The sequence below is a fragment of the Lactuca saligna genome, chromosome 4 (genome assembly GCF_052625555.1).
Source record: "Lactuca saligna cultivar CGN05327 chromosome 4, ASM5262555v1, whole genome shotgun sequence".
NCBI lineage: Eukaryota > Viridiplantae > Streptophyta > Magnoliopsida > Asterales > Asteraceae > Lactuca > Lactuca saligna.
This window is the reverse complement of record NC_136420.1, coordinates 195039760-195053400: the sequence shown is the minus strand read 5'-3', so window position 1 is coordinate 195053400 and position 13641 is coordinate 195039760.

Genomic DNA, 13641 nt, shown 5'->3' with positions numbered 1-13641 from the left:
TTTGATAAGTATCAAAGGGCTTCTTTTAAGAGTGATTCTTGGGTTGGTTTAAAATTTCGTTACATGTCATCCTAAACACAAGTCAGCTTCAAAAATGTTTATCATGACTTAGGACATTTGAATGAAACTCACACGGAAACCATATTCATAAAAAAATTAATGTATTGGATCTTGTTGGATAACAAACATCGTGGGTTTCGAATGTCTGATCAAGACCACGCATGCGAATTGAATATGATTTGGAGTTTCGAATTTTGGTACTGAAACAAAAGTTTCATCAATATCTGGAACAATGTTCCCCGTCAATTCCTTAAGTTGTAAGATGTTTGGGTTTTACCTTCATCACGAACTCATGATGTCAGATCATTAACACAGATCATTTACGTCTTTGTGTGTGATTTGTGTTAAGAATGTTGTGATGAAAAAGATTGGTTATAAGATCGACTCTACCTCTGTTATTTGTGGACCAAACAGAAAACTCTTTAATCATATAAGAAGTGTAAGGTAGCTCTTTTGACTAATGCGAATACAAGCCTAATTGGGAAGAAATTTTCATGAGATAATTGCATTAAGGCTTTCGTTTATCACACATAGAGTCATACGAGACTTGGATCAACATGCTGCAGCATGCTTCTAGGGACATTCCAAATAGTACAAAGTTGAAGGAGATGATACCTTCCCATAGAAACGTATATAACCATGACATATTCGCATTATGCTCTTGACAAAAACTAAAAACACACAAAACGTAAAGATCAAAGAAAAAAATATTTTTGTGGTTTTTGAATTTTTTTCGAAAATAAAGACATAACAAAATAAAATCTTTTTGAATTTTTGGATTTTCAAAAATAAAAACAAAACAAAAGAAAATATTTTTGATTTTTCAAGTTTTTTACAAAAAAAAAATATTAAATGGAACCTTAGTTACCAGATGTGAGAATGCAAAGCCTCTTAATGCACAGTAACTTCTAAATGGTTTTGACTCAGAGCTGCTGAATGGACCTTTCATTCTTGAGTTATTGATTATTAAAACTGAATTCACATCGATCATCCCCAAACCTGCTAAAATTCTTACAATAGATTTTTCATCAAGAGGTTTAGTAAAAATATCAGCAAGTTGTTCAGTGGTTTTAACAAAATGTATTTTAATATTCCCATCTTCCACATGATCTTTGATAAAATGATATCGAAGAGCTATGTGTTTTGTCTTTGAGTGTTGTACTGGATTATGACAAATGTGAATTGCACTTTGAGAATCACAATACAAGGGAATCTTTTTCATATTTATCGCATAATCACGAAGTTGACTTTGAATCCAAATGATTTGCGAAGTGCAAGCAGCAACTGAAATGTTTTCAGCCTCAGCAGTTGATATAGCAACACAAATTTGCTTCTTTGAGTACCAACTCACTAATTTACCATCCAATAGTTGACACTCACCACTTGTAATTTTTCTATCCAAAGTGCATCCTCCTAGATCAGATTCAAAAAAAGCTTGAATGAAGAATCCCGATTTCACAGGATACCAAATACCTAACGAAATTGTTCCCTTAACATAGTGAAAAATATTTTTCACTACAGTTAAATGAGGTTCTCTGGGATTAGCTTGATACCTAGCACAATTACATACTGAAAACATAATATCAGGTCTGCTTGCAGTTAAGTACAAGAAAGACCGTATCATGCTTCGATAAAGAGTTAAATCAACAGCAAGAGTATTTAATGAAGGAGTTAGTCTTGTTCCCACTGCCATAGGTACTCTCAGCTTCGTGCTGTTGGTCATTCCAAAATTTTCAAGCAGGTTCTTTGTGTATTTTGCTTGATTGATTAAAATTCCATCCCTGTTTTGTCTTATATTGAAACCAAGAAAATTATTAATTTTTCCCATCATACTCATTTCAAATAGACTCTTCATTAGATTTTCAAATTCAATTGACAATGTTGGGTCAGTTGAGCCAAAAATAATATCATCAACATAAATTTGAACAAGCATGAGATGATTCCCAACTTTCTTGCGAAATAATGTGGGGTCAACTGATCCTTGTTTAAATTTATATTTTTTCAACAAATTTGTAAGTGTTGTGTACCAGGCTCTTGGTGCTTATTTTAACCCATAAATTGCTTTGTCTAGTATATAGACGTGATCAGAATGTTCCTCATTTATAAATCTTGGTGGTTGTTCAACATAGACTGTTTCTTCTAGTTCTCCATTTAAGAATGCACACTTAACATCCATTTGAAAAACATCAAAGTCTTTGTGAGTTGCATAAGCTAAAAATATGTGAACTGCTTCGAGTCTTGCAACAGGAGCAAATGTTTCCTCATAGTTTATTCCTTCTTGTTGCAAATATCCTTTAACAACTAGTCTAGCTTTATTTCGAATAATATTGCCATCTTTGTCGGTTTTATTTTTAAAAATCCATTTTAATCTGACAATTGAAACATCAGAAGGTTTACGAATTAATCTCCAAACCTTATTTCGTTCAAATTCAGCCAATTCATATTGCATAGCAACAACCCAATCTGAATGTTCCATAACATCCTTTACTGTCTTTGGCTCTATTTTCGAAATAAAAACATTAAACATACACAACTCTTGGTTCGCATTCAGTACCTCATTTTTCGCACGAATTTGAGCTCTTGTCAACACACCATCTTGTAGATTCCCAATCACCTGTTCTTTGGGATGATTCATTGTCGATTTCTCAAGTGGTGGAAAATCAGGATTAAATTCCAATGGTGCATCTTTGTACAAATCTTCATTTTCGGATCCTGCAATAGAAAAATTATCATTTAATACATGAAATTCATCATTTTCATCAAGATTAATTGTCTCTGTTACATCATGCTCCCCCTCAACATGATGTTCATCTTGATGCTCCCCCTCAAAATGATCTTCCTGTTGAAATTGCAAATGCTCCCCCTCAACTTGATGATTCATATTTTCATTCTCCCCCTTGAAAGTTTGCTCTCTCTATGCATTGTTGATCGTATGCTCCCCCTCCATACGAACTTCAGGCACACTTTCGCAAGATATTGACGTTGTAGTTATTGTTGAATCATTAGTATGTTTTCAGGATTCTGATGTTTGATTATCAGGAGCATGTACTTCCACATCAATTGCCCTGTCAGGAGTTCCAAAAATTAAGTCATAATCAAAATCATTGATATCTAAAGTTTCAATTGGAGTATCTGAATCAACAAGAATTGATTTATGTTCAAATTTACTATCCGTTTGTTTAATATAGTAATTATCAAAGGTTAAGTTGAAAGTTTCTTCAACTTTTCTTGTTCGCTTGTTTAACACGTTGTATGCAACTGAATTTTGCGAATATCCTAAGAATATGCCTTCATCAGCTTTAGCTTGGAACTTGGTCAAATTATCTTTTAGATTCATTATAAAACACCTGCAACCAAAAACATGGAAAAATTTTACATTAGGTTTTCGATTGTTGAGTATTTCATATGGAGATCTTCGATGAATGAATGATCGATTCTAAGTAAAACATGCAGTCGATACACCTTCAGCCCAAAGATATTGAGGTAAGTTCGCATATGTTAACATGGTTTTGGAAGCTTCACATAGAGACCTATTTCTTCTTTCAACAACACCATTCTGTTGTGGGGTATATGGTGATGAGAAATTATGCGAAATGCCTTTGCCTGCGAAAAAGAAATCCAGTGTTTGATTTTTAAACTCAGATCCGTTGTCACTTTTAATTCTGCGAACACTCTTCTTAAGACTCATCTCAATCTTTTTGATAAAATCAATCATCGTCTGAGCAACTTCACATTTTAACCTGAGAAAAAATACCCATGTGAATCGAGAAAAATCATCAACAATAACTAAAATGTACCACTTTTTATTGATTTTTGCAACAGTCGACGGTCCACATAAGTCAATGTGAAGAAGTTCCAATGGTTCCACGATCTTTGAATCTATCACAATTGGATGACCATTTCTATGTTGTTTTCCTTGTTCGCAAGCTGCACACAAAGTATCATTGTCAAATTTTAGTATTGGTAAACCTCGAACCAAATCTTCAGTGATAAGTTAATTAATATTGCAAAAAATCAAATGTGACAATCTTCTATGCCAGAGCCAGCTAACATCATTAGAGGCCATTGATAGTAAACAGATGGCAGGTTTGCCAACAATTTGTTTGATGTCTAGTGTAAACATGTCGCCATATCTTTTGGATTTGAGAAGTACTTCATTTGTCTTTGTGTTTGAAGTGATACTTCCTTCTTCATTAAACACAACCTGATTTCCAGTACCCACATCAAGTTGCAAAACACTAATCAAGTTATGTTGAAGACCTTCAACATAAGCAACCCTATTAACTGTGAATTGTCCATGTGTGACTTTTCCATATCATTTCACTTGACACTTGTGATTATTTCCAAATTTGACTACTCCAGCATTCTCCAAGCTTCTATAACCTTGCAAGTTTTTCTTTCTTCCAGTAATGTGACGAGAGCAACCACTATCAATATACCATTTCTCATCATATTGCTCGTCACATATTACTTGCATTTATTGAAAAAATTTAGGAACCCAAAACTTATTGGGTCCGTCATTAGTAGTTTTGAACAAATTCCTTGAATTTAAAAACCATGTTTTCACTTTATCTGAGACACTTTCCATTAAATCAACATCATCAGATCTAGATATTGAAACATAGTTATTCACTAGTTTTGGATTTCCATTGACTTTCATCTCATCCTTCACAACATTCGTAACTTTCATCACTGGTTTCCATTTTTGTACTGGGACTTGCAAATCATGAGATGATGAACTACCAGTAGTAGACTTATTGACGAACTTGTCAAATGCAGTATGTATCTATTGCTCTAAAAACTTCCCATTTTGATATTGTTTTCCTTTCCCTTCAAGCCAATTGTTGATCGTATATACATCTGATTTTCCTTTTGTATACGAAACTTTGGTTGGTTTTGAAATTGAAGGATTTGGAAAATTTGGTTGTTTAGGTGAAAATTTTGGTTTTGTTTGAGTTTTGACATTCAAAGTTGATGAATTATTCGTTAATTTGCCAACATTGTGAAACTTATGATCATTCACAAATCTTTGCGAAGTCTCAAATTTTCTAATGTTGTCATATTTGTGAACAAATTTATCATTATTTTTCATTGGAATTTTGTCAACGTAATGTATTGGTTTGTGAAAACTTGTATCCTCTTGAAAATTTGATGATTTTTTCTTTGAAATTTGTTCTTTTTCAACTTTTGGTTTATCATTAGACACAACTTGCCAAAAGATTGCTTGTCTTGCTTTTCTTTTTGAAACATTATTTTCTGTTGAATACTTTCTAACCATCAATTTAAATTCATGAGAATTTAGTTTCACTTCCATCTTTGGTTTTTCATCTTTTTCAAAAAAATTGTTTTCTTTTTCATGTTTAACCACCCATTTTTGTGATGATTTTTCACCTTGAAAAACAGAAGAATTTTGAGTCAACTTGTTTTCTACTGTATTTTGATTTGCAAAGAAACCTTCAGTAGTTGACCTTTGATTATCATTTTCAACCATTTGGTTGAATTCAGGTTTAATTTTCTCAACATTTCTAGTTGTGACAAAGACTTGATTTGGAAAGATTGTGTTATCTGTACATGTAAAATTTGGATAAACCACAATGTTAGTTTCCAAGTAATGTGCACCTTTGTCATTAAGAATTTTGTCGAATTCTTTTGTATCTCCAAACACTTGATTAATAACAACTCGTAAAGGTGTTTCATATGAATCCTTCACTTCTTCTTTGTCTTCATCAGTGTCGTCAGTCTTCCAACTTTCAACTTCCACATTATCAAAGTCACAATGTTGCGAAGTAGAGAGTTTATCATTTTCATCCTTTACTATTGAATCAACTATAATTTATTTACCTTTGACCTTAGATGTGATATTAATGATTGACAATTTAGAACAATCAACCTCTTCTTCCTCTTCGATCTCAATGATTTCACTCACATTATCTGAATTGTCATCGACATCAGCATAACTGAGTTGAGAGTCAAGAGTTGAATTTTCAGATTTCTTTTAGATTTTCACTTGTTCATTCTTTGTCAAACTTTCATTGACAATATCAACCAACTCATCAACATTCAAGAATTCATCAATTTTGAAAATACCATATGCGAATCTATCATCAGGTATTTTGTCAAGATGAGCAATTGTGATTTCGTAGTCATAAGAAACAACATCAACTTTTTCGCATTCATATTCAAGAAAAGGAAAAAGTTTCCTATGTTGTTTTTTGCTTATTTCGGATGAATGATGTAAAGCAGTTAACTTCGCATACAAACGTTTAGCATTTCTTTGTGCTAGCAACAACCTAACTTCTTTATCTAGATTGTTCCTATCACAATTTACATTTTCTATTTGTAATTCAAGTTTATCTACACCGTTTCGTTTTATTTCTAATTCTCTTCTTGTCTCAACTAGTTGCAATTTTAGATTTTGTGCTTCTGTACTAGCAGACACAATAACAGAATCAAAATAAGCAACAATATCATCAAATGAAGTTATTTCAGCATCATAAGCAAATAAAGGAATATTAAATGATTCAAGAATAGCACGTACCTTGGTGGTCATTGGAAATTTATCAGTGGATTTGGACACAAAACATCGTCCAGAAACTTCCTCTTCGCAATTATCTTCATAGCTTGCGAACATTGCACCATGAGTTGGATGCCTCATTTCTTCATCATCAGATCCTGAAGACCAGATCTGGTAAGTTCCACTTTCTTCTTCATCATACTCCCCTTTCGCAACTAATGACAAGCCTTTTGCCTTCGCGCGCACTTCCTCAAGCTTTTCTGAGTAGTAGGCTTCATCCTTGATTTTACTTTTCTTCTCCTCTTTCTTTCTCAGCATACAATCAGCTGCGAAGTGATTTGCCCCATTGCAGTAATGACAATAGATTCCAGAATCACCTTTTAGTTTATTCTCTTCCTTCACATATTTCTGCTTTTCTTCATCCTTTTCCAATTTCTTCTTTTCCTCACCTACAGCTTTTGTGAAACCACTCTTCGCATCATTTGGCTATCCTTTTGGATTGAAAGGATTTTTGAAAAAATTCTTAACTCTGTTGTTTGAATAGAATGCAACTGCTTCATCATCAGAGTTCATTAAGAAACCTTCATTGTCTGATTCTTCTTTCTCACCAGCATCAATTTCAGTAACCTTTGAAACCAAAGCCAAAGGTCCTCCTAGACTCTGTTTCGTTTCTTCAAGCATTTATGTAACTTCGCTTTCATGAGTTTTCAATTGGTTGTAGAGATCATTCAAGGTGGTTGTATCAAAACTTTGCTGGTTCTTTATCATCATACTCACACTACGCCATTCTTTGCGAAGACCCATGATAAATGTCAGATTGAATTCCATAAGAGATCTTGAGATTCCATATCTGCTGCAACGATAAACAAGCTCATTCAGACGATCATAGTAGTTTCCAATTGTTTTAGCATCCTTTTGTCTGAATTCCTTAAATTCAACAAGACATTGCTTAACAGAATTGATCTTTGTCTTCTCACTTCCTTGATATTTCTCTTTCAGTGTGATCCAAATATCATTGGCTATTTTACAACTACGAATGTAATTGTAAACCACAGGAGGCAAAGCACCTCTTAGCTCCCTCATACATCTTTTCTCATCTTTTTCATGCGATTCTATTGTTTAACAACGTCAATTGAAGAAGCAGATGATCCGATTGTTTGAACATTTTTAGGAGGTAGAACTTTTCCACTGATACAATTCCAGAGTTCTTCATCAATTCCATTTAAGTAATCCTCCATCCTATCAGCCTACTGATCATATTATTCAGGGATTAACATTGGAATTTTGGTTGAAGAACCAAGTAAGTGAGTGAAAGAAGTCATGGTGTTCATGTTGAAGTTCGCCATTGATGAACACGAGAAGTTTTTAGAAAGCTTGAAAAACTTGATGTATTTGTGAATTGATCAAACGAATTGATCACCGATTACTAATCGATCACTCGACTAACCAAATTCAAATGCATAATCGATTCAAATCTAAAGATCAAGAGAGATTTTCAGAACCAAAATGCGCGGAAAATTTTATGTAATGTTACTACTCAAAAAGCAAATGATTCTAAAACGAAAATCAGATCAATGCAGTTTGAAATCTTGTTCTGATACCAATTGATAAGAATTGTTATCGAGATTTAGAATGCAATCATATTTGAATGAATGAAAAGTGAGAACACAGGAAGTAAATATTAATCAAATCTTATATTGATGAAGAACTCATTACAAAATAAGCAGAGAGAAATTGTGAATGAATAATGAATCACTTGTGCCTTCGATCTCTCTACTTCTAACCAAAGTCCCTATTTATAGGAAACCTAAGTGTACAAAAAATATACTAAGTCCTGAACTATAAGCTTCGCACAAATGAAGACTTAGTAAAATAACTAACATGCGAAACTAAAGAAACAAACATTTCGACTTTTACAACATCTAGTCTCTACAATGTCAACAGTAGTGTTAACAATTGTTACTTCAAAAAGATATATCACTATGTCTTTCCATTTTCATTTTAACCATATGATTTAGAACTTGCGATTAAGATGAAATACGTATTTAAAAAAACATAAAAAACCATATAAATTGTTTAGATACATATAACCGGATACGTATATATCTTATATAAAATACGTATTATTCTAAATCGTATTTAAAAAAACATAAAAAAACCGTATAAATTGTTTAGATACATAGAACATAATACATATATATCTTATTTAAAATACGTATGGTTCTAAATCGTATTTAAAAAACATAAAAAACCATATAAATTGTTTAGATCCATATAACCGAATACATATATATCGTATTTAAAATATGTATACTTCTAAATCGTATTTAAAAAAACATAAAAAAAAAAAAAACGGTATACATTGTTTAGATAACAAACCTATTCTATTAAAATACATATAACCGAATATGTATATATCTTATTTAAGATACGTATGGTTTTTTATATGTATTTAAAAAACATAAAAAACATATTGGTTATATGTCTAATTTAAAATACGTATTTCATCTTAATCATAAGTTTTAATTCGTATGGTTAAAATGAAAATGGAAAGACGTAGTGATATATCTTTTTGAAATAACAATTATTAACACTACTCTTGACATTAAAAAAAAATTGTTTAGATACATAACAAAATCATTGTTAATTTGTTTTTAATACATATAACCGAAAAAATAGAACTATCGACCAAAAAGAATTTATACATTTTTTTATGTCATGAGTAGTGTTAATTATTACTATTTCAAAGACATAAAAAAACATTTTTTACAAAACGTATTTTTTATACGAAAACGTATTTTTGAAAGACAAAAAATATATTTTACATAAAATAAATACATAAAAATACATACAATTTGTTTGTAGAAAACTATTTTTTTATAGTACGATTAAAATACATTTTGCTTTATTTAAAAAAAATTATGTAAAAAAATGTTTTTTATAATTTATTAATTGTTTATGTTTTAATGATTTTGTTAATATATAAATTAGTTTTAGGAAAGAATAAACCAAGAGAGCATTTAGCTCAATAAGGCTTTGGTAATTTAAAGGGTGGAGGTCCCCCTAGCAATTTAATTGTTTTTTTTAAAGAAATTTCAAAAATGGTCCCTGTGGTTTAGTAAATGTCACGAATTCAATCCATTTATATTTGAAAAGATGAAAATGCCCTTACAGATTCAGTTCCTAACAGCAGAATAGTAACGGCGTTAGTAAAAAGGGTCATCTATGCCAGTTTTGCAATCCACGAGGCCATTTGCATCAAAACAAATTAGCAGGGACTGACTTTGTTACTTTTGGTAAACCACATGGATCATTTTTGTAATTTTGTCTTATTATTATTATTATTATTATTATTATTATTATTATTATTATTATTATACTATATATTAAAATTATGTGGCCTTAGCTACAGTGAAGTTCATAGACATTTGGCAGACTTGGTCCCTTATTTATTGATGTGGGTTTAATTCTATCTCATTTGGGTTGCTCTTTGCAGTGGGTCATTTTTTGTCACATTGTATATATGTTTGTGGACACGTGTTCTTTCACACATATGTTCACACCTGGCATCCGCAACTACTCAACTCCTTATGTTCCACGTTTCCTTCACCGCCTCTTAACCCAAGGACTACGACTTAAAACCATCTCATTGCCGATTGTACCCTCCGCTTCATCTCCATCTTCTCCAAATCCTCAATTACAGCTGGTCATGTCGTCTAGCCCCGAATTTACCGTTCAGGGTACTTCTCTCTTCCTTTATGCATACATGTCGTTCGCCTTAGAATCCTATCGTCACTTCCTCCGATTCATCTTCCTGCCTCTCCACCTTCACCAATTAGGTTGTTTGGTTGAAGCTGCTCCACTACCGTAGTTAGAGCAGAAACCCTCATTGCTTCCCCCGCCGATACTTGGAGAAGAACGGTTAGATGTTTGAAAATCTGAATATTTGGGTGTTTTCCAGATTCTATTTTTCCCTAAATTCAAGTTCTCCAGCGCTCTATAATCGTACCAGCGTTACAGTAACGAAGACCCTACTTTTTGGTCGATCTCTACGTGTTAAAACCATCATCCATCTGGAAAGCCGAGAAGTACGCGAATGAAGGTGAAGCGAAGCTGACCAAGCGCACCAGCGACGGTTGTAGCAGTTCAGCTCACCGACATGGAAGAAACCGCATTCTCCTTCTCTTTTTCAGGGTATCAAATCGATTTCCTAATACCTCAAGTATCAAAACGATTTCCTAACACCTGAAATTGATTTTATTCTTGGTTCTTATCAAGGTATCGCCGATCAATTACACCCTCTGAGACTACTAGAGTTTGGTGTATAAGATGAATTCTAAAATAAATACCATTTCACACCTAAACGACAACCCGATCATGAAGTCTTCTTCTCCGACTTCTCAATTCATCGAATCAACTGTACATCGCCTACAAGCAATTTTTTTACCTGAATCTTGATCATAATGAAAAAGGGCTTTACAAGTGGTCTGTATGTGCTGCTATCGTTCTCCTGCTCCCATCTTGAATGATTTTAAATTCATTAGGTAGTTTATCTTCTGATCTACTTCAATGATAACAATATTAGGCAAATTTAGCATTCCGTAAAGCTGTACTACTTTATTGGGTTATAATTTGGTATTTATGATCATATTATTCCTGTGAATTCGCAGAATGCAAGTAAAAGTCAGCAACTACACTGAAGGTAAAGTACGAACTAAACTCTGTTTTAATTTTACCTTCCAAGTGTTCAATGAAAGTACTAACTAAACTCTGTTTTCTTTATGATTCTTCCATGCTGCTATTTCAGGACCCCTCAACTGGCCTCGAGACTGAAACTACTGTAAGTCCCCAAAATTACTTGTGTATCAATCATATCCAATTGATGGTGCGGAATCCCAATCAATTGGATGATGTCAGATAAGTATAGAAGAGAAGGAGAAGAAGAAGAAGATGAATCTATGATGTATTCAATATGAATTATGCTCCTTACAATAGATTCTCTCTCTCACACACACTTCTCTCTAGTTTCTCTCTCTACAAGATGCTCTCTTCTACACTCAACCGTCTCTCACATGCACTTCTCACCCTATATATATGAGACATGGCCCACCAGCTGCACCCGAGTGTACAGCTGCACACGCGTGTGCGGCCGTGTGTGGCCGCACACACATGTGCAGCCGTACACAGCCACAATATTACATATTATATTATAGAAAAAATATATTTTCCTAGAAAAGCAAAGTATAAACCATATTTTTGACCCAAAAATCTCCCCCTTGGTTTATAGCTTTCTTTTCTAACTGGCCCAACAAACTCCCCCTAAAAAGTAGCTGGCTTTTTCTTGTTAATCTTCATTGGGAGCTTGGCTTCAGCATTAATCTTCAAATTTATTGGGTGAGGAGGCTTGATGTACTGATTCTTGACAGATAACGCTTTCAGCTTGAGAATCTACAGAGAGAACATCAGAGAGAACAAATCTTCTGGATCACTTCAGCAGGTACAAAGATAGCAGCAGACTGATTGAGGAGGCTTCAATGCAATCCGTGACATAATCTTCAATTTCAGCTTCACCTTGCTTCTGGGGTTGAAAGATGGAATGTCGAAAGAATAATCTTCATTTCTTGCTCCTTCGAATGCGAATTCTTCGATGCTCACAGATGAAGCCTTAGCTCAAAAATCTTCAACACAAACTCCATGAGTCTTATCTATACCTGAAATCACTTTTTAAGACAAAACAAAACTAAAAGAAAAATTAACACACAAAATAAAAATAAAAATAGAAACAAAAATATTTTTGGATTTACTGATTTTTCTGAACAAGAAATAACACTATTTTTGGATTTTTAATTTTCTGATTTTTTGTTTGATTTTTTGAATTATTTTTAATTCTCACCCTAAATTTTATGCATAGAGGAAAACTATGAACAAATTTAACAAAAATAAGATGATATGTAACTTTAAGAATGATTTGGGATCAAATTTTTTAGACAGCCTTTATCCGCTTGTCGGTACCCTCTATCTTCACGTCTTTGTCTGGTCGATCGCCGGTATTGTTGTCCACTTAAACACGAAAAATAGTGATAAAATTAGGACATACTGTAAGTGACAAGACAATGTGATCCTAAGTTCCTAGATATTATATATGATCCTAAGTTTCTAGATACTATATCTTAAGGGCCATTCAGCCGACGACGATCAGGGATATTGTTGTCCACCTAAATTGAGCAGCGAGATCTATAGACAATCTTTGAGTGTTTAACTTTAATTGTAATGGAACATGTTTCCCGCTTCCAGATATGCCCCAGTAATCAAAGACTTCCAGAGTACTCCTTACATCGGGTGAGCAGACAATCATTAGGGGAGAAGATAGATTCAGAGTATTATCACTTATAATGCATATGTTGTGTACCAGGTCGGATTGTTAGTCACGCAAAGCAGACAACATATGGCTAACAGATAAGAGGAATTTCATATATGTATATATATATATATATATGTGTGTGTGTGTGTGTGTGTGTGTAATATGCAGAGAAATAGAGTTTCATATGTTGCAGTCCAGGTCGGATCTCTTCAAATCACGCAGAGGAGGCAACATATGACTAACAGACAGAAAGAAAGAAAATGATTTTCTACAGACCTAATTTATCGAAATTTACCAGTTGCCCCATCAATACCGGAATTAAGGACACAATGCGCACATTGAGGAAAAGTTAAACCACGGTTCCAGGTACGGGTTCATTTAATGTGACTAGTAGATTCCCATATATATCTCCCTACTCAACCTATCCAAGTGTCGTATTGTCAGGCTAAATGGAACTATCTAGGTCAAGATTTGTCAAGTCATTTGATTTCCTAAGTTCAATTCTGCCTAGTCATGTCCATTTAGAATCTTTCGTGACTACCGACACATCAAACCAGAGCATAGACCCTTCAACTTTGGGTACGTTACGCAGACTCAGGTTGCCTGTTATCACTCACTTCCCAAAACATCTCCCTCAAGCACATTCCATAACCAACATATTATTATTTTGATATTCTCTTTTTTTTTAATTTTTGTTTTGTTTTTA